The sequence below is a fragment of the Heloderma suspectum genome, chromosome 2 (assembly GCF_057233095.1).
Source record: "Heloderma suspectum isolate Gila_16-S chromosome 2, 16-S_ref, whole genome shotgun sequence".
Classification (NCBI taxonomy): domain Eukaryota; kingdom Metazoa; phylum Chordata; class Lepidosauria; order Squamata; family Helodermatidae; genus Heloderma; species Heloderma suspectum.
Window position 1 is genome coordinate 345,610,061 of NC_139459.1, and position 17,687 is coordinate 345,627,747.

Sequence of the window (17,687 nt, forward strand, 5' to 3'; positions counted from 1 at the left end):
CAGGCTTGTGCTGCGCAAGCCCTACTGAATTCATTTCCAGTGTGTAGCCATGTTAAGTTTATTATTGCAGCAAAACCAACGAATAATCTTGTGGCATCTTAAGAAAAGCTTATGCCAGAATAAATGTGTTAGTCTTTAAGGTGCCACAAGGCTCTATTGTTTCTGTTTAACTCATCGCAACCTCCCCCGAGTAAACACGCACAGAATCGGGGTGCATGGCGACAATTCGTTTTTTCAACAAGAATTCTATTTATTTCTATATCGCCCATTAGCCGCAGACTCGCAAGCGAATAAGCCCCATTCAATACGGAGAGCTGCTTCTAAGTCAACCCGCTTTGGGGGACCGCGTGGCAACGACAAGAGGAATTCACATTCACGCGGCGCTTCCACTGCGGGAAAGTAGGAAACTGCGGACGAGGGAGCCCCGCCCATCGCCCGCGGGAGCTCCGCCCATCGCCCGCGGGAGGACCACTGAGCGAGGCCCGCGCCTCCAGCCAATGGGAGGGGAGGCGAGGAAATTTGGGCAGCCGAGCGGAGTCCCAGCATGCTTCGCGGCACAGGTTCAGAGCAGCCGTGGAGCTGGCGGGGCGCGCTTCCCTCGGTGCTCCGGGGGATCCCTCGCCATCCTCGCACGGGGGAGCTGTCGCTAAATGGGCAAGCGATGCGTCGGGCAAGGGAAGGGCAGGCAGGCAGGCGTCTTCCAGGGAGCCTGTAGGGGAGGCTTACTAAGGGCAAACCGCCGCCAAGATCTTCCCAGCGGACCATGCGTCGCCCGCGTGGAGCAGAGGTGAGGTTGTTCGGTAAGGTAAGTTGCAAGCGTGTAGGTAGCAGCCGATATTTCTGGCAGCCGGCCTTCTAGCCGTTGGAGCTGGTAGGTAAGGGGAGATGACCAACTTCTATTGTCTGGCGATGCTCTTGTGCATTTAGCGCAGCTAGACCGACGCGTAACTGATGCAGCTTTTTTAGGCATAGAGATTCAGTAATGGGGAAACCCCATGAGGACTCGCAGCTTGGGCCGCTCTTATTTTTTAATTGGCACTCCTGGGGTTTATTTTGGCTCTCGGGCACTACAGATAGACTTGCGTAGGCAGTGCTTGTGCTGTGGACGTGCCGCCGAGACTCCTCGTCTCTGCGTGGATCAGCGGCGGCGGAGCGCGCGCTTCCTATGCGAAAGGTCCCAGCTTCGGTCTGATCCCTCAGCAGCGCCAGGTAGGGAACCCCGCCTGAAACCCCGGAGAGCTGCTGCCAGTCAGTGTTGCAGCCCCCCCCAACCTGGCGCCCTCCGGATGTGTTGGACTAGAACTCCCATCAACACCAACTGCTGGGCGTGGTGGGAGTTGCAGTCCCAAGACATCCGGAGGGCGCCAGGTTGGGAGAGGCTGACACTGTATAGACAGTACTGAGTCAGATGGCGCAAATGGTCTGACTCGGTTTAAAGGCAGCTTTCCTTGTACATGTGTGCCCGAGTTTAATTTTGCCTTTTCCTAGGAAGCTGAAACATTTTCCTGTTCCTGTGGTTGTGTTGGAGCAAGAAAGGATCTGCTTTCCCTTATGAATTATTCTTGCCTTGTTGTGCGTATGACTGTAGTGGTGGCTGTGAGTCCTTTGTGTTTGCTTAGTCCGCTGTGAGAGTGAGTGAGTGAGTGTGTGTGTGTGGATAGCAATATTTACATTGTGGCTGTCAATATTTCTTGGCTAGCCTGTGGGTTTGGAAAGGTCTGTGTTGTACGATCAGTGGTGTGTGCCTATTAGCTGTGTTTCTAAAACACAGGAACATGTTATCTGCAGGGTTGCCAATGTCCAGTCCCTGAGGGGGCTCTTGTGCTTTTAATAGTTGTGTAAAAAGCAGGGGGGTTGGCCTGTGTGCCTTTCCCAGAACAGTGATGCAAAAAGGGGAGAGGCTGCATCTAGTGAAAAAACACCCTTTTACTTGGCCAGGAGTCCTGGACCTATCAAACCCCCTCAGGTATGTCAAGCAGGTGTCTGTTTTATTTTTGTTCAACTGTCCTGGGTTCCCCAGAGAATCTTGGGAGTTGTAGTTAGCTAAGGATGCTGATACTTCCGCAGACACACTTTCAGGGAGAACTCTACAGATACAGATACTGGAAGGGCAATAAAGTGATCAGTTAAATCTCTACTGTAGTATTGCCCTGTCCAGTTTGTATTCTACCCTAACTCCATAAGAGTTTTATGCAGTTTATATGTTATCATTATATTATATTATAGATTTATTATCATTTAGATAATGACCCTTGCCCTTCATAGCTTATTAAATCAAACAAGGAGGGGATGTCCGGCTGGGTCCAGGAGGTTGTAAATTCCTCCTTGAGAGAGGGAGTGGTGCCTGCCGCTTTAAAAAAGGCGGTAATTAGACCACTCCTGAAAAAGCCTAACCTGGACCCAGAGGATGTTAATAATTAAAGGCCAGTGGCCAACATCCCCTTCCTGGGCAAGGTGCTTGAGTGGGTGGTTGTAGGACAGCTCCAGGCACTGTTGAATGAAACGGATTATCTAGATCCATTTCAATTGGGCTTCAGGCCTGGTTTTGGAATGGAAACTGCCTTTGTCACCCTGTGGGATGACCTCTGCCGGGAGAGGACAGGGGGAGTGCGACCCTGTTGATTCTTCTGGACCTCTCAGCTGCTTTCGATACCATCGACCATAGTATCCTTCTGTCTGGGTTGGGAGTTGGAGGCACTGCACAACAGTGGTTCCGCTCCTACTTGGATGGCCGATTCCAGAAGGTGGTGCTGGGGGATTATTGCTCTGTGCCATGGCAATTGTGCCATGGGGTTCCACAGGGCTCTGTTTTATCCCCCATGCTGTTTAACATCTACATGAAACCGCTGGGGGAGGTTATCCGGAGGTGTGGGCTGAGGTGCCATCAACATGTGGATGACACCCAGCTCTACCTCTCTTTCTCATCAAACCCAGGTGAGGCAGTGGCTGTTCTGAATCAGTGCCTGGGCACAGTAATGGACTGGATGAGGGCCAATAAACTGAAACTCAGTCCAGACAAGATGGAGGTACTGTTAGTGGGTGGTTCTTCTGCCCAGCTAGGTGATATTCAACCTGTTCTGGAGGGGGTTGCACTCCCCCTAAAGGATCAGGTTCGTAGTTTGGGGGTGCTCTTGGATCCAGAACTGTCACTTGAGGCACAGGTGAACTCAGTGGCACGGAGCACTTTTTATCAGCTTAGGCTGGTATACCAACTACGCCCTTATCTGGACAGAGATAGCCTAGCTACAGTTATCCATGCTCTGATAACTTCTTGTCTGGATTACTGCAATGCGTTATATGTGGGGCTGCCTTTGAAAACGGTCCGGAAACTTCAGCTGGTCCAAAATAGGGCAGCAAGATTGTTAACAGGGACTGGCCTGTGAGCTCATATTACGCCAGTACTTTTCCGGCTGCACTGGCTGCCAGTCCATTTCTGGGCTCGATTCAAAGTGCTGGCATTAACATTTAAAGCCCGTAATGGCTTGGGGCCAGGTTACCTGAAGGATCGCCTCCTCCCATATGTGCCTGCCCGGACCTTAAGTTCATCCTCAGCGGCCCTTCTCTGTGAGCCCCTGCCAAAGGAAGTGAGGCGGGTGGCTACTAGGAGGGGGGCTTTTTCTGCTGTGGTACCCCAGCTCTGGAATGAGCTCCCTGGTGAGGCTCGCCTGGCACCTACATTGTATTCCTTTCGGCGCCAGGTGAAGACCTTTTCATTTTCCCAGGCATTTTAGCATTTTAGCTTTCTAAACTTTTAGCTTTGCTGTTTTAAAAATTTGTATTTTAAACTCCTGCACTGCTGCTAGGTTTTATTGTGGTTGTATTGTTATATTGTGGTTTTAATGTTTTATATATTTTAAATTGTTTTATTGTGTGTTGTTTGGTTTTAATTTTTGTGAACCGCCCAGAGAGCTTCGGCTATTGGGCGGTATAGAAATAAATAAATAAATAAACAAGCCTCCCCAAAACTGGTTTCCCCCAGATGTGTTGGACCACAACTCCCATCACCCCAGCCAGCAGCCCCTGTGCTGTGGATGATGGGAGTTGTAGTCCCACACATTTGGAGTGTGCTGATTTAGGCCCTATTTATTTTACTTATTATAAGCATTTTTTAACTCCACTCTTCAGCCAAAAAGACTTTTGGGGCAGCATACAGAAGTTTTTAAAAAACCCAAACAACAAAGCAAGAAAGTCCCTGCCTTCATTCTTACAGTCTAAAAGAATGTACACAAAAAGAAAAGGATGATGGGGAGGGAAGAGGAAAACAAGCAAACTTGGGCACCAGTTTTTAAAGGTATAGTGTTCTTGTAATGATCACATGAGATGGAAACAGTTCAGCTGGAGGGGAAGTCCAGTGGAGCTAAGCTTTCAGTACAGTTTGTGGAGCAGTTCTGCTTCCCTTTGCTCCCTCTGCTGCAGCTTGAAGAAGTGGCTGCTGCTAGGTGACTGACCAGCTGCCTTTGGCTCTTCTGAAACAATCAGCAGACCTGATCGAATGACCCTGTTTCCATTCTCTGCAGCCTATATTTCCCCTAAAAATTACTCAAAGCAGCTTTCAGTCAGATTTATCTCTTGGCGATTAGACGACATTTTGATGATAGTGCAATGTAACAACAAAACTCATCAAAATCCAAACTCAGATGCGTTCTCTGTCAGCAGAGAGTTATCAGCTTATTATATTTATTTATCTCCTAGCCCTTCCTCCAAGGACTTCGGGGAGGTATATATAGGTTGTTATCCCCCTCCCCCACATTATCTTCGCAACAACCTTGACGGGGAGGTTAGGCTGAAGCACAGTGTCTTGCCAAAGATCAACCAGTGAGCGCTCTGCAGCTGAATGGAGGTCTTCCCAGGCCTAGTCTGATGCTCTAACCACAGAACCATGTTGATATTCAAAGTGTGTTAAAAAAAAAACATTTAAAAATCCCCTTTAAAGCAGGGGTCCCCAATCTTTTTGGAACCATGGATCCATTGAGGAATTTGAGAAATGCTGTTGACCCCACCACAAAATGGCTCCCACGGAGGATGTGGCTAGTCACATCATAGCTGCCGTGGGGGCCTAGCTAGTCAAGAGGGGTGGTAGGGAAAGAAATTGCAAGGCTAGAGGTTGGGAAGGAAAGGAAAGGTTCCTCCTGTGCAAGCACTGGGTCATTACTGACTCCTAGGGACACCTGCTTGCGCTGGCGTTTTCATGGCAGACTATAGCGGGGTGGTTTGCCATTGCCTTCCCCAGTCGTGACTACCTTTCCCCCAGCAAGCTGGGTACACATTTTACCGACCTCGGAAGGTTGGAGGGCCGAGTCGACCTGAGCCGGGTACCTGGGACCCAGCTTCTGCTGGGATCGAACTCAAGTCGTGGGGAGAGTTTCGGTTGCAATACTGCCACCTACCACTCTGCGCCACACGAGGCTCATGAAGTTGGGAGGGAGGGGGAAAATGGAAAGAGTTGCTTCCTGGCCCACCCAGTCTTCTTCCAGCCACACAGACTTTTCCCCTTTGCTCTGTCTGTCTCTCGTGCTCTCCTCCCAGCCTCTAACCTTACTATTTCTCTCCCCGAGCTCCTTTCCTCACCATTTCTCTCCCTTGCCTGTCCCTAGCCTTCTTTCCCTTCTGGTCTCTAGCTCTTTTTCTTCCCTCCCTTGACCTGCTTTCTCTTCCTGCCTGCTGAACAGCTAATTAGCAACAGGTGCAAGAACAGGAAGGAGAACCTGGTGTGCCAACGTTTTTCAATTTTCTATTAATTTTTTTAAGGGGGCAAAGAGTGAAGAGCTTTGCGGGTGCTATTGGCGGTGTCTGTGGGTGCCCCGTCGAGGACCCCTGCATTAAAGGGTGTCCTGAAACGGGAGGCCTTAGCCATGGTTGACGAATGCCTGCCAGCAGGAGGGAAAAGAGGCAGAACTCATTAGAGATGGGCAGCCTTTCCTAACCTGGTGCCCTCCAGAAGGCTTGGACTACAATTCTCATCATCCCCAGCCTTTGGAAAACTTGGCTATATTGGGGATGATGAGAGTTGTATTCTCAACACATCTGGAGTGTGCCAGGTTGGGAAAGCCTGAAATCAAAGGAGTGTGTTCCTGCCCAGTTTTCCCTGGGGTGGTACTGGTGAGGCTTCACATAGATATCTCATACTGGAACGGTATCACATTGCTAATGTGGGCTGTTTCAGAACACGCGGGATGGAGCACATGTGCTGGTGCCCGCCCAGTCATCCACTTCCGAACCCGAAACTCTGGCTTGTTGAAGGAGAAAACCCAGAGTTTTAACCCATGGTTTGTTCTTGGGTTAAAACTCGAGGTTGTTTCCCCCTCAACAGCCCAGACTTCGGGGTTCAGACGTTACAGAGAACAACCTCGCAACAGGGCATTCCTGGATTATTTAGCAAGACAAAAGTGGATGAGTGGACGGGAGCTAGCCCACTTGATTGCTCCCCCACTTGCTTAAACAACCCATGGTTAACAAATCATGGGTTGTTTAATTGTGCAAACCAGGTCATAGTGTTGACATCTTTTTTTAATTGGCCAATGGGTGGATTTGCATGATCATGGAGGGAAAATGGTGGCTTAATTTCTCTCCCCATGCATGCTGGTTACGAGCTGCCTAATTAGCACAATTACCCTTGCCAGGTGCAGGTTGTTGTGATGTCCAAACCTGGCAAGGGTGGGTGGCTGGGGTGGTTTACAAACCACCCAACAAACTAGAACAAGCCATGATTTTCAGGGTGGTTTGTAAACCACCCCAGCCAGCCACCCTCATTGGGTTCAGACATCGCAACAGCCTAGCCTGGCAAGGGTAATTATGCTAATTAGGCAGCTCGTGACCAGCACATGTGGGGAGGGAAAATAAGCCACCATGGCTTTTTTTCCCCTCCATGATTGCATGAACCCAGTCAAAGTCTTCAAGATTAGCTTGGCACATGCAAAAATTATCAGGTGATTAGCTGCTTTTCTTGGCATGGAGATGCTCGTAAAATAGCTGAGATTCTATTTAAAGGTGCAGGAGCAGAGGAGGAAAGGTGGCAGTCATAATCTTTAAGCAGGCTGCTCCAGGTGACATTTTGTCTTCCCACGGTAGCTTTGGCCTTGAGGGATAGTGTGTCTTCCCTAAGGTGACCGCCCATCCAGTGAGCTTCACTGCCGAGACCAGCTTCTGCTAGACATTACACTTGCCACTAGGATCAGCATTCCTGTTGTGAGTTTCCCCCTCCTTAGCAGAACTCGCAGAGACTAGCACATGCTGAGCATCTCTGCCCAGGACCACCTGTAACAATATGGGGGCATGCGGGTAACTTACAGTATGATGACTGGCTATAACTCATGGGGTGGCTTCTACTAAACCGGGGCTGAGCGCGCTTCAGTTTTGCATGCTCCACTCTTACTTTGTTTTTGCCAGAATTCCTGTGCATTCAAATGATAGAGTGAGAGTGCATACTCAGGAACTCTTTAATACTGAAGGCATGAATGATCTGTTACATGTTCCTGAGGATGCACTTTTGCTCAAGAATGTAAGCAGTGGCTTGCTGGATCAGACCAAAGTCCAGGATTCTTGACAAGAATCCCAGCGTCCAGCGGGCACTAGGTGGTTCACTAGCAATTGACCAGTGGTCCACTGTGAGATACAGCCTTCCCACCCTTGTACTAAACCATCTTTCCCCAACGTAGCAACTTCCAGGTATGCTGGACTATAACTCCCAGCACCTCCCAGCCAGCAAAGCTGGGGAATGCTGGGAGCTGTAGTTCTATGCACCTGCAAGCGGCCAGGTTAGGCAAGGCTGCAGTAAAATAATACAGCAAGACGATGTGCCATGGGGATGATGGCACATGGGGCGGACGATGTGCCATGGGGATGTTGATCCCCATAACCAGTGTAAGGTATAGTTTAGCTCTGACTGTGGGAATTGAACCTGGGTTTCCTGTGGCCAGACTGAATAGACTTTACCACAGTAATTATTAATTTAAGGGGATGGACCCATAGTTCAGTGGAATAGCACATTTTTGGCATGCAGAAGGTCCCAGAATGTCCCACACATATCAGAGCAGGGCAGACATCCTTATGGAGGCTGACCAGCCATTAGGGTCATCTGGTTGTGCAGCCAACTACATGCCTCCAGACTGCTGTCTAGAGAACAGGGTTGCCTCTGAGATTACAGAAGTTGGCTGTCCCTGGTTTATAACCCTGTGCTTTTCTTATGGGGACATGGTGTGCCTCTATGGTTGTCCACCTACACTATATTAGCCCTCCAGATAATTGGACTAAAATTCCCAGCATCCATGACCATTGGCCATACTGGCAGGGGCTGATGGGAGTTGGAGTCCAGCACCATCTGGAGGTAAGGGATGAAGCAACTGCAGCTTCAACCATCCATCCCTTACCCATTTTTTCTGGTGCTCATTTCCTCCTTTCTCCATCTGCTATATTGAGCAGGAGTCCAGGTGTGCCACAGGTGTGTGTGTGTTGGCGAAGAAGCATTGGGCAAGACAAGCATTAACTGCTCCATCTCCTGCTTCATTGGTACCACACCATTCTCTGGGTTGTGATCTGCAACTCTGTGCAGATCTAGTTTGGAAGGATGAAATTATACAGCTGATGCTTCATGCTTCTGTATTCGAATTCCTCCCCCCACACACGCACACACACAATATATTGGTTGTGGCTTCCAAACTTTCCACTTGCAGGGTACCCTCTCTATATTGACTAGCCTGCTGAAGACCCATGTGTGTTTCAGAACATTCCTGCAGCATGTTCTAGGGGTGCACAATCAGTCTGTGCCTGACAAGACCTCTTGGGCCTGCCTATTTATTTATTTAATTATTTATTTAAAACATTTGTATCCCGCCCTATATCGTTACGATCTCAGGGCAGCGTACAGATAAAATCAATTTAAACAGTATGAAACTATAAATTAAACACCTAAAAACATATTAAACCATTAAACAAGCTAATACCAATTAAAATCTAAAATAATGAAACAGTTAAAACAGTGAGCTACTTTAGGGAATGCATTTAGCCCTCAAAGGCTTTGGTAAAAAGCCATGTTTTTACTTGGCGCCAAAATGAAACCAATGTCTGCACCAATCGGGCCTCCAAGAGGAGAGCATTCTACAACCAGGGTGCCACAGCAGAGAAGGCTCTCTCCCACATCACACTACAGTGTATGTCTCGCACTGGTGGGATGCAGAGGAGGGCCCCTCCAACAGATCTCAGTCCTTGGGCAGGCATATATAGGGAGAGGCGCTCCCTCAAATATCGAGGTCTCAAGCTGCTTAGGGCTTTAAATGTCATCACCAAAACCTTGAATTCTGACTGGAAGCATATTGGCAGCCAGTGGAATTCCTTTAAAACTGGTGTTACATGATTTTTATGAGATGTTCTGGTCAGCAGTCTAGCTCCTGTATTTTGCACTAGCTGCAACTTCCGAGTCATCTTCAAGGGCAGCCCCATGTTGCAGTAGTCTAATTTGGAAGTTACCAGCGCATGCACTACTGTGGCTAGGTTATACCTGTCCAGGAAAGGCCATAGCTGATGGATCAACCGAAACTGGCCCCAAGCACTCCGGGTCACGGAGTCCACCTGGGGCTCCAGTGACAGGGATGGATCTAGGAGTGCTCCCAAGCTATGCACCTGCTCCTTCAGGGGGAGTGCAACCCCGTCCAGGTCAGGTCGCTTACCCAGTTCCCAAACTCGGGAACCGCCAATCCACAGAGCTTCCGTCTTGTCAAGATTTTGCTTCAGTTTATTGGCCCTCATCCAGCCCATTATAGCCTCCAGGCACTGGTCCAGCACCTTCACCACCTCAGCCAACTCCGACGACAAGGAGAAATAGAGCTGAGTATCATCAGCATACTGGTGACCCCCCACCCCCCAAATCCTAATGACCTCACCCAACAGCTTTAATATAGATGTTGAACAGCATGGGGGATAGAATAGAACCCTGTGGCACCCCACAGCTTAATAGCCATGGGGTAGAACAGGAATCCCGCAGTACCACTCACTGGAATGGGCCCTGCAGGTAGGAGCGGAACCACTGTAGCACAGTGCTCCCATCTCCCATCCTGCAGAGCCGATCCAGTAAGACACCATGATCAATGGTGTCAAAAGCTGCTGAGAGATCCAGGAAGATCAGCAGGGTAGCGCTCCACCTGTCTTTCACCTGGAGTAGGTCATCAGTCAGAGCAACCAAGGCTGTTTCAGTGCTGTACCCCGGCCTGAAACCAGACTGAAACAGGTCCAGATAATCAGTTTCCTCCAAGAATGTCTTGGGTTGTCCAGCCACCACACGCTCAAGCACCTTGCCAAAAAAGGGGATATTAGTGATGGGGCAATAGTTCTCACATACCTCTGGGTCCAGGGAGGTCCTCTTCAGGAGGGGGCGGAGTACAGCCTCTTTCAAGGTGGCAGACACCACCCCCTGACAGAGTGAAGCATTTACCGCCCCCTGGACCCACCCAATCAGTCCACCCCTGTTAAATCTCATTAGTGAAGATGGGCAAGGGTCAAGCTTACATGTAGTGGGCCGGACTAATTCAAGTGTCTTGTCCACATCATCAGGCTGCAACAACTGAAACTGTTATTGCACATGAATTGAGAATGCGCCTTGAACGCAACCAGCATTCACAGCTGGGGACAGCAGTGGGCAAGCTGCCTTTCAAGGCAACTTGTCTTCCGTTATTGATTTTTAGGATATAAGAGGAGCCGTGCTCTCCAGCTAGTCCTGTATCCTGCTTCCCACAGTAGCCAGCCAGATTCCCATGGGAAGTCCACAAGCAGGGCATGGGCACATTAGCATCCCCTCGCTCATGTTCCCAGCAACTGGCAATTCAGAGGCAAATTGCCTCTAAACCCGAAAGTAGCATATATTCCCCCACCTGGTGTCTTTCAGGTGTTTGGGACTACAACTCCCAGCATTCCTGACCATTGGCCATGTTGCTTGGGGCTGATGGGAGTTGACGCACAAAACGTTTGGAGGGCACCAGTTTGGGGAAGGCAGGCATATAGCCATCGGGACTAGTAGCCATTGGTAACCTTCTGCTCCAGCTGTAATCCCTTTTTAGCGCTGTCCAAGTTGGTGGCCATCACCGCATCCGGTAGCACATTCCACAGTGTTACTATCCGCTTGAAGAAGCGCTTCTTCTCATTAAGGGCCCCCCACTAAGTTTCCAAGGGGCCTCTAGGTTTCTCCCAGTTGCTCGACCCCTGAGCTAACGGGTCCCTCCTTTAAGTGGCATTTGTCCGTACAGAAAGACATAACTGGCATAGTTACCCACAATGCTGAAAAAATATTTTAAATTCCTAGGAGCCAGGCTTAACCTTTTAGGGGCTGATAGTGAATTCTTCGGCACTCTGAATTCTTTGGGGGGAAAATACAAATTCCTACATGTCAGCATTATATTTACGAGTGTGCGGATAACGTAATATGACCAGATTCTTATCATATTTCCCTCCCTGACCCCCTCTCCACCCCTGTTCTGATTTAATACATATCGGGGAGCAGCCATATAGACTGAGCTCTTTAATGCGTCCTGCTTTTGCCAGGCTCTGCGTTGATGATTGAATCAACTTCAAGACTGGGGAGCAGGTGCCGTCGGTGGCACAAAGGGGCTGCCCTGCAATGGGTGTTACTGCGTGCCTTGCCCTCTCGCCCCGTAACATTGAAATTAGCAGTGTAGGCTACTAAGGAGTACGCTGGGAGTAATACAAGGGGGGAGGGGATTTGCAATATAATGTTAGTTTAGTGCATTGTTTCTCATCCCTGGGTAAAGAATTTGGAAGCTTGAAATGATATAGGTCAGCCTTCCCCAACCTGGGGCCCTCCGGATGTTTTGGAGTTCAACTCCCATCAGCCTCAGCTAGCAAGGTCAATGGGTCAGGAATGCTGGAGTTGTAATCCAAAGCAACAGGAGGGCACCAGGCTGAAGTGTGCAATATTGGGCTAAGTAGACCAATAATTTGACTCAGGATAAGGCTGCTTCAGTGAAGGAGGAGACCCGGATGATAGGGGTTTTAGACTACAATCCTATACACAATTATAAGGAAATAGGTTCCATTGAACTCAGTGGGACTTACTTCTGGGTAGACATGGCATAGCTTTGCACTGTTACAATGACGAGATCTGGGGAGGGGGGCCTGTGACCTGGGAGCTGTAGGGGTACGTTCAGGCCTGGGTGGTGGTGGAGGAGTGTGCTAGGATAACTGGGGCCGTAGCTCAGTGGTAGAGCACCTAAGAAAAGCCATGCTGGATCAGACCAAGTGTCCATCTAGTCCAGCATTCTGTTCACACCATGGCCAACCAGCTGTCGACCAGGAACCCACAAGCAGGACACGAGTGCAACCCTCCTGCCCACGTTCCCCAGCAACTGCTGTACATAGGCTTACTGCCGCTGGTACTGGAGGTAGCACATAGCCTTCAGGACTAGTAGCCATTGACAGCCTTCTTCTCCAGGAATTTATCTAACTCCCTTTTAAAGCCATCCAAATTGGTGGCTAACACTACACCTTGTGGTAGTGAATTCCATAGTTTAACTTCGTGCTGTGCCAAGAAGTCCTTGCTTTTATCTGTCCTGAATCTCCCACCAATCAGCTTCATGGGATGACCCCGGGTTCTAGTATTATGAGAGAGGGAGAAAAATATCTCCCTATCCACATTCTCCATATCTGGCATACTTCTGTATACCTCTGTCATGTCTCCCCTTACCCTCCTTTTTTCCAAGCTAAACCTGTTTGCATGCAGCAGATCCCAGGTTTAATTCCATGTGATCTCCAGGGTGGGCTAGGAAAGAAACCTGCCTGAAACCCTGGAGAGCCACTTTCAGTCAGTGTCAACAACAGTGGGCTAGATGGACCCATGATCTGACTCAGTATTAGGCAGCTTTTTATGCTCCTATGTATAAGGGAGGTGTGTGGGGACTGGATGGTGAAGTCCTACGATTGCCCCCGCCCACACAACACTACCGTATGTGTGTGTGTGTGTGTGTGTGTGTGAGAGAGAGAGAGAGAGAGAGAGGCAGGCAGGCAGGCAGGCAGGCAGGCAGAGATGCACAGGTCTCCTGAGCATCTGCTGGAAGACTACTTTGTCCCTCCAGTCAACTTTACAAATTATCCCACAAAAGTTACTAGCCCATAACAGTGTTTACTAGATCTTACTTGACCTGTTGTAGATCACAAGCTGAATATGAGCCAATAATGCGATGTGGCTGCAAAAAAAGCAAATGCTGTTTTGGGCTGCATTCATAGAAGCATAGCTTCCAAATCCCGGGAAGTGCTAGTTCCCCTCTACTCAGCACTGGTGAGGCCTCATCTGGAGTACTGTGTCCAGTTCTGGGCACCACACTTGAAGAAGGATGCAGACAAGCTGGAGAGGATTCAGAGGAGGGCAACGAAGATGATCAGAAGACTGGAAACAAAGCCCTGTGAAGAGAGACTGAAAGAACTGGGCATGTTTAGCCTTGAGAAGAGAAGACTGAGGGGAGATGTGACAGCGCTCTTCAAGTACTTGAAAGGTTGTCACAGAGAGGAAGGGCAGGATCTCTTCTGGATCATCCCAGAATGCAGGACACGGAATAATGGGCTCAAGTGACAGGAAGCCAGATTCTGGCTGAACATCAGGAAAAACTTCCTGTTAGTGCAATGCAACAATGGATAGAATTCCCTAGGTGGTGGGCTCTCCCACACTGGAGGCATTCAAGATGAAGCTGGAAAGCCATCTGTCAGGGATGCTTTGACTTGGACTCCTGCATGGAGCAGGGGGTTGGACTTGATGGTTCTATAGGCCCCTCCCAACCCTACTATTCTGTTATTCTACCTGCCCCTCCATACCTATATTATTTTATGTATTTTGTTTATTTATTTGTACAGTTTATTACCTGTTTCTGATGATAAAATAATCCCAAAGCGGGAAATGTGGCCAAAGGCCAACCTGAGCAGAAGGTAAATGGTAGACCACTGGCCAGTGCCTGTTTGCTCACTTAACCTCTGCTGGTTGCTGGGATTCTTCCACAGGATGCTGGATTAGGTGGGTTTTGGCCTGATCCAGCAAGTTACATCCTTTGGACTTCAGAAAGAATGCATACTTGGGATCACTTAACACAGACCAGTGATGCCTTGTCGGTTAAAACAACAAAGAGTCTTTTGGCATCCCAGGGTGCAATTCTATGGCCTCTAGACAGTGGCTAGATGGGCATAGGATTGTTTGATTTTTGGGAACCGACCTTGGAGCCCACACTCCGAGGTCAATTCTTGAAAAACCACCTCCCCATCCCTGCCACCTTGTAGGTGGCACAGATCATCCCTGGGCTTCGCGCTTGGAAGAGCAGCGCAGAAGGGGGCGTTCCTGGGGGCAGGGCGTGCAGAAGGGCCAATACACTTCCAACGTGTTGTCCGGTCTCATTTCCCCACCCCTGCTCCAAAGTCTCCCAGCTACGCAGCTGAAATCGGCCATCTAGTGCAGGGTGGTGGGGCACGGAGGAGAGGTTTCCCTCCACACTCCTCCCACCCTGCATTGGATAGGCGGTCGCCTCCGAGTTCAGAGGCAGCTGTCTATCCTCATAGGATTGCTCCCGTAAAGACTAATACATTTATTATGGCATAAGCTTTCATGGCAGGCTGGGGGGGGGGGGGGCGTGGTGCTGGGAGTTGTAGTCCCAACACATTTGGAGGGCACCAGGTTGAGGAAGTCTGGACTGGAGCCCCCTTTATCAGATGCACAGTTATCCTAAGTTGACAAGAATATGCTTCAGTATAGATATAGCTGCCAACTTAGGATAACACTTCTTGCCTGTGATGAAGGGGACCGCAGTCCACAAGAATAGTGTTGATAGTCATTAAGATGTCACAAGACTCTTGGTTGTTTTTGTTGCAACAGTCTAACATGGCTGCCCCTCTGGAAAACCTTAGCTGTTGGGGGATCTTGAGAGTGTGCTCTTGTGTCTCAAATTTAAAACACATTGAGAAACAATAGGGGTGTGTGTGTGTGTGTGTGTGTGTAATATACGCTAATCAAGAATGATGTTGGCCATCTCTGGCTGGAAATTTACAAGCAATTCTTATTTGCCGCAGCTGACCAGGTGAGTGACTATTAACAAACCTGCCTCCAACCTATTTGAGGTTAATGCTTCTGGCTCCGCTGGGTTTGAACTGTGAACTTTAACCTGAATGTAACGTCCCAAACCTCTACGGAGTTCCTTGAGAGCAGATCCTTATTTTGACTGCCACAGGTGAATCAGCTTTGTGCACTGAGTTACATCTGTCTCTTCTGTTTGCACTGGGATTTCTTTTGTGTGATGCACTTTGGTCATTTGTGATCTCCATATACATTTGGAAACAGGAGTTTGGATATTTGACCCACCGGCTTTAGTAGGATGTGGGGGTCTGGCTTGAATCCCTCCTAACCCAAACTGGCCTGTGCTTCCCATGAGCTGGCCGAGGGTTGGGGGGTTAAAGAGATGGGGACACCTACGGCTGGGGTTACCTTGGCTATGGTGACCTCAGTATACACGAACCCCAACATGGCAGCTGCTGCAGCGTGTGAGCTAGCAGCACCCACTCGGTCCCAGTTAGCAACCATCCTCGCCTTGAACTTTTCCTTCCTCTCCGAGGCCAGTTTCGTTTCACTTATTAAAATTCTGATTTGCAGCCCCATGTGCGTCTTGGATTCTCCCAAGACAGTTCCTAATCAGTAAATAAGGCAATCCCTGCCCTCAGGCTTACAATCTCAAAAAGACAGGACACACAAAGAAAAAGGGTTGGGGGAGGGAAAAGGGGGGGGAATAAAAACTATATATACACACACACACCTATATCTATCTATGTTGTATTTAAACATTTGGAAACATCCAGGCATCACCAGAATTTCATATGACAAGATATGCATGGATACCTGTTCCTCAGTCATAGCTTTCAGTCCAGTTTTCCTTTCAGCACCCCCATCCCAGTTGTCTTTCATTGAGCACTACCTTTCCCTTGGTCGTCGTCGTCGCTAAACCAATCCTATTTTGCAAATTTTTCTGACGCTCAGGCTGTGAGCATTGTTTTGAAGTCAAAATGGCACCGCACGTGGACAAGGGGGAAGTATCAGCAGGCTTGGAGGAACCCTGAGATTTCCAGAAGTAAAACAAAACAATGGTAAGGCAGCCCCCTCCCCACAAAGTGGCAAGGGTAGCATGGAGACTCTAAAACAACCCAATTAAGCTGAGTGTCTGTTGAGGGGAAGAACGGAAAACTGGAGTGGGGGAATGGAATGGAGTAGCTGGGATCCTGAACATGGAAATCTCCATACCTCAACATTTTGTTGCAGATCCCACTTGTCCATCCTATTTTGCAAAAACTCAAATGGGGATTCTGAATAAAGCTTGAACTTCGAACCTGCCCATGCAGAATAAGCAAACCCATACATCATTTCTCATATAATTTTGTTTTAGTGCATTGTTTCTCATCCCTGGGTAAAGAATTTGGAAGCTTGAAATGATATAGGTCAGCCTTCCCCAACCTGGTGCCCTCCAGATGTTTTGGACTTCATCTCCCATCAGCCCAGCAAGGCCAATGGACAGGAGTCCTGGAAGTTGTAGTCCAAAACATCTGGAGGGTGCTAGGTTGGGGGAAGCTGGTGTAGAGCCTTCCTGTTATTAATCTACAGTCACTCTATATGGCATGTTATAGAGTAACATAAGCAAGTCCCTGCCCCAAGGAGCGTACATTCTAAATCCGGGTTGGGGAACTGGTGGCCCTCCAAGTCCCATCAGACCCAGCCTGCATGGCCAGTGATCAGGGATGGTGGGAATAGCAGTCCCACAATATCTGGAGGGCCACAGGTCCTCCAGTCTGCTCTGAGTTATTGTCCGAGACGGACAGAGCAGTCCTAAGCACGTTAACTCAGTAGTAAGTCCCACTGAGCAAAATAGGATTTCCTCTGTGGTCCATGAAGTCACGAAGAGTCGGAAGCGACAGAACAAATAAACAACAAAAATGTGGTTGGGGTTGCAGCCTGCATCTTATGTCAAAGACAGAATTCTTCTTCTCCTGTTTTCTCTGCTTTGTCCAGATGGAACACCTGATCCATTTTACCTTTCCGGCACTTCTCAGTGAAGCATCTTGTTCCTTCGAGGAGATGTGACTTTACTGGATCCTGGATTACTACCTCCCAGGTTGCGTTGTCTTCCGGAAAGGTATGTGGAGTGGGGTCTGGCAAGTTGCAATCTTTGATGGCGGGTGGGAGGAAGCTGTGCTTGCCAGGTTCTTTCAGAGAACGAGGAGTCTGACTGGTCAAGGCACAGGTGGGATAATGCAGTCCTAGAGAGCCAGGCAAGTTAGGGTGTGAGCGAGTGTGTGTGTGAGAGACAGACCGACAGACATTTTGGGAAAGAGCAAGGGGATAAAAAATCGGTTGATGGCAGTTTGAGGGAGAGAAGGCATGAAGAGGATCGAGGGAAGAAGAGAGGAAGGTGGATAGACCAGATGAAAAGCAGACAGAAGGCAACAGAACTGTGACTAACTGGCCACATAACTAACAGTAGTATGGCGTGTTTTGCTTGTTCCTTGTTGTAATGGTCAATTCCTTGGTGGCATTAGCTGTTTCAAATCTATTAGCCTCACCGGTGTTTGCCAGTCTGCCTCTCCTTCACAGTTGGGGCTGGCATTAGCACCTGATGTTCTTGGGCAGCTGTTGGGGCCTCAGCGCTGTGGGAAGGGCCACTGCTGATACC

The 17,687-nt window shown here is 49.0% G+C and overlaps 1 protein-coding gene across 8 annotated transcripts in view; it reads left to right on the plus strand.

Annotated features, from left to right (window-relative positions):
- Window positions 1-564: 564 nt before the first annotated feature.
- The window catches only part of LOC146355345 (zinc-binding protein A33-like), a 51,099-nt gene continuing 33,976 nt past the window's right edge, over window positions 565-17,687 (plus strand). For 4 of the 8 annotated variants that reach the window (XM_084830504.1, XM_084830502.1, XM_084830500.1 and 1 more), the window contains exon 1: window positions 6,828-17,150. The gene's annotated coding sequence lies outside the window, so the exon portion shown is untranslated. Of the gene's footprint in view, window positions 788-6,827; window positions 17,151-17,687 lie in introns of those variants that run through there. The other 4 variants (XM_084830506.1, XM_084830508.1, XM_084830501.1 and 1 more) reach the window with 2 other exon arrangements.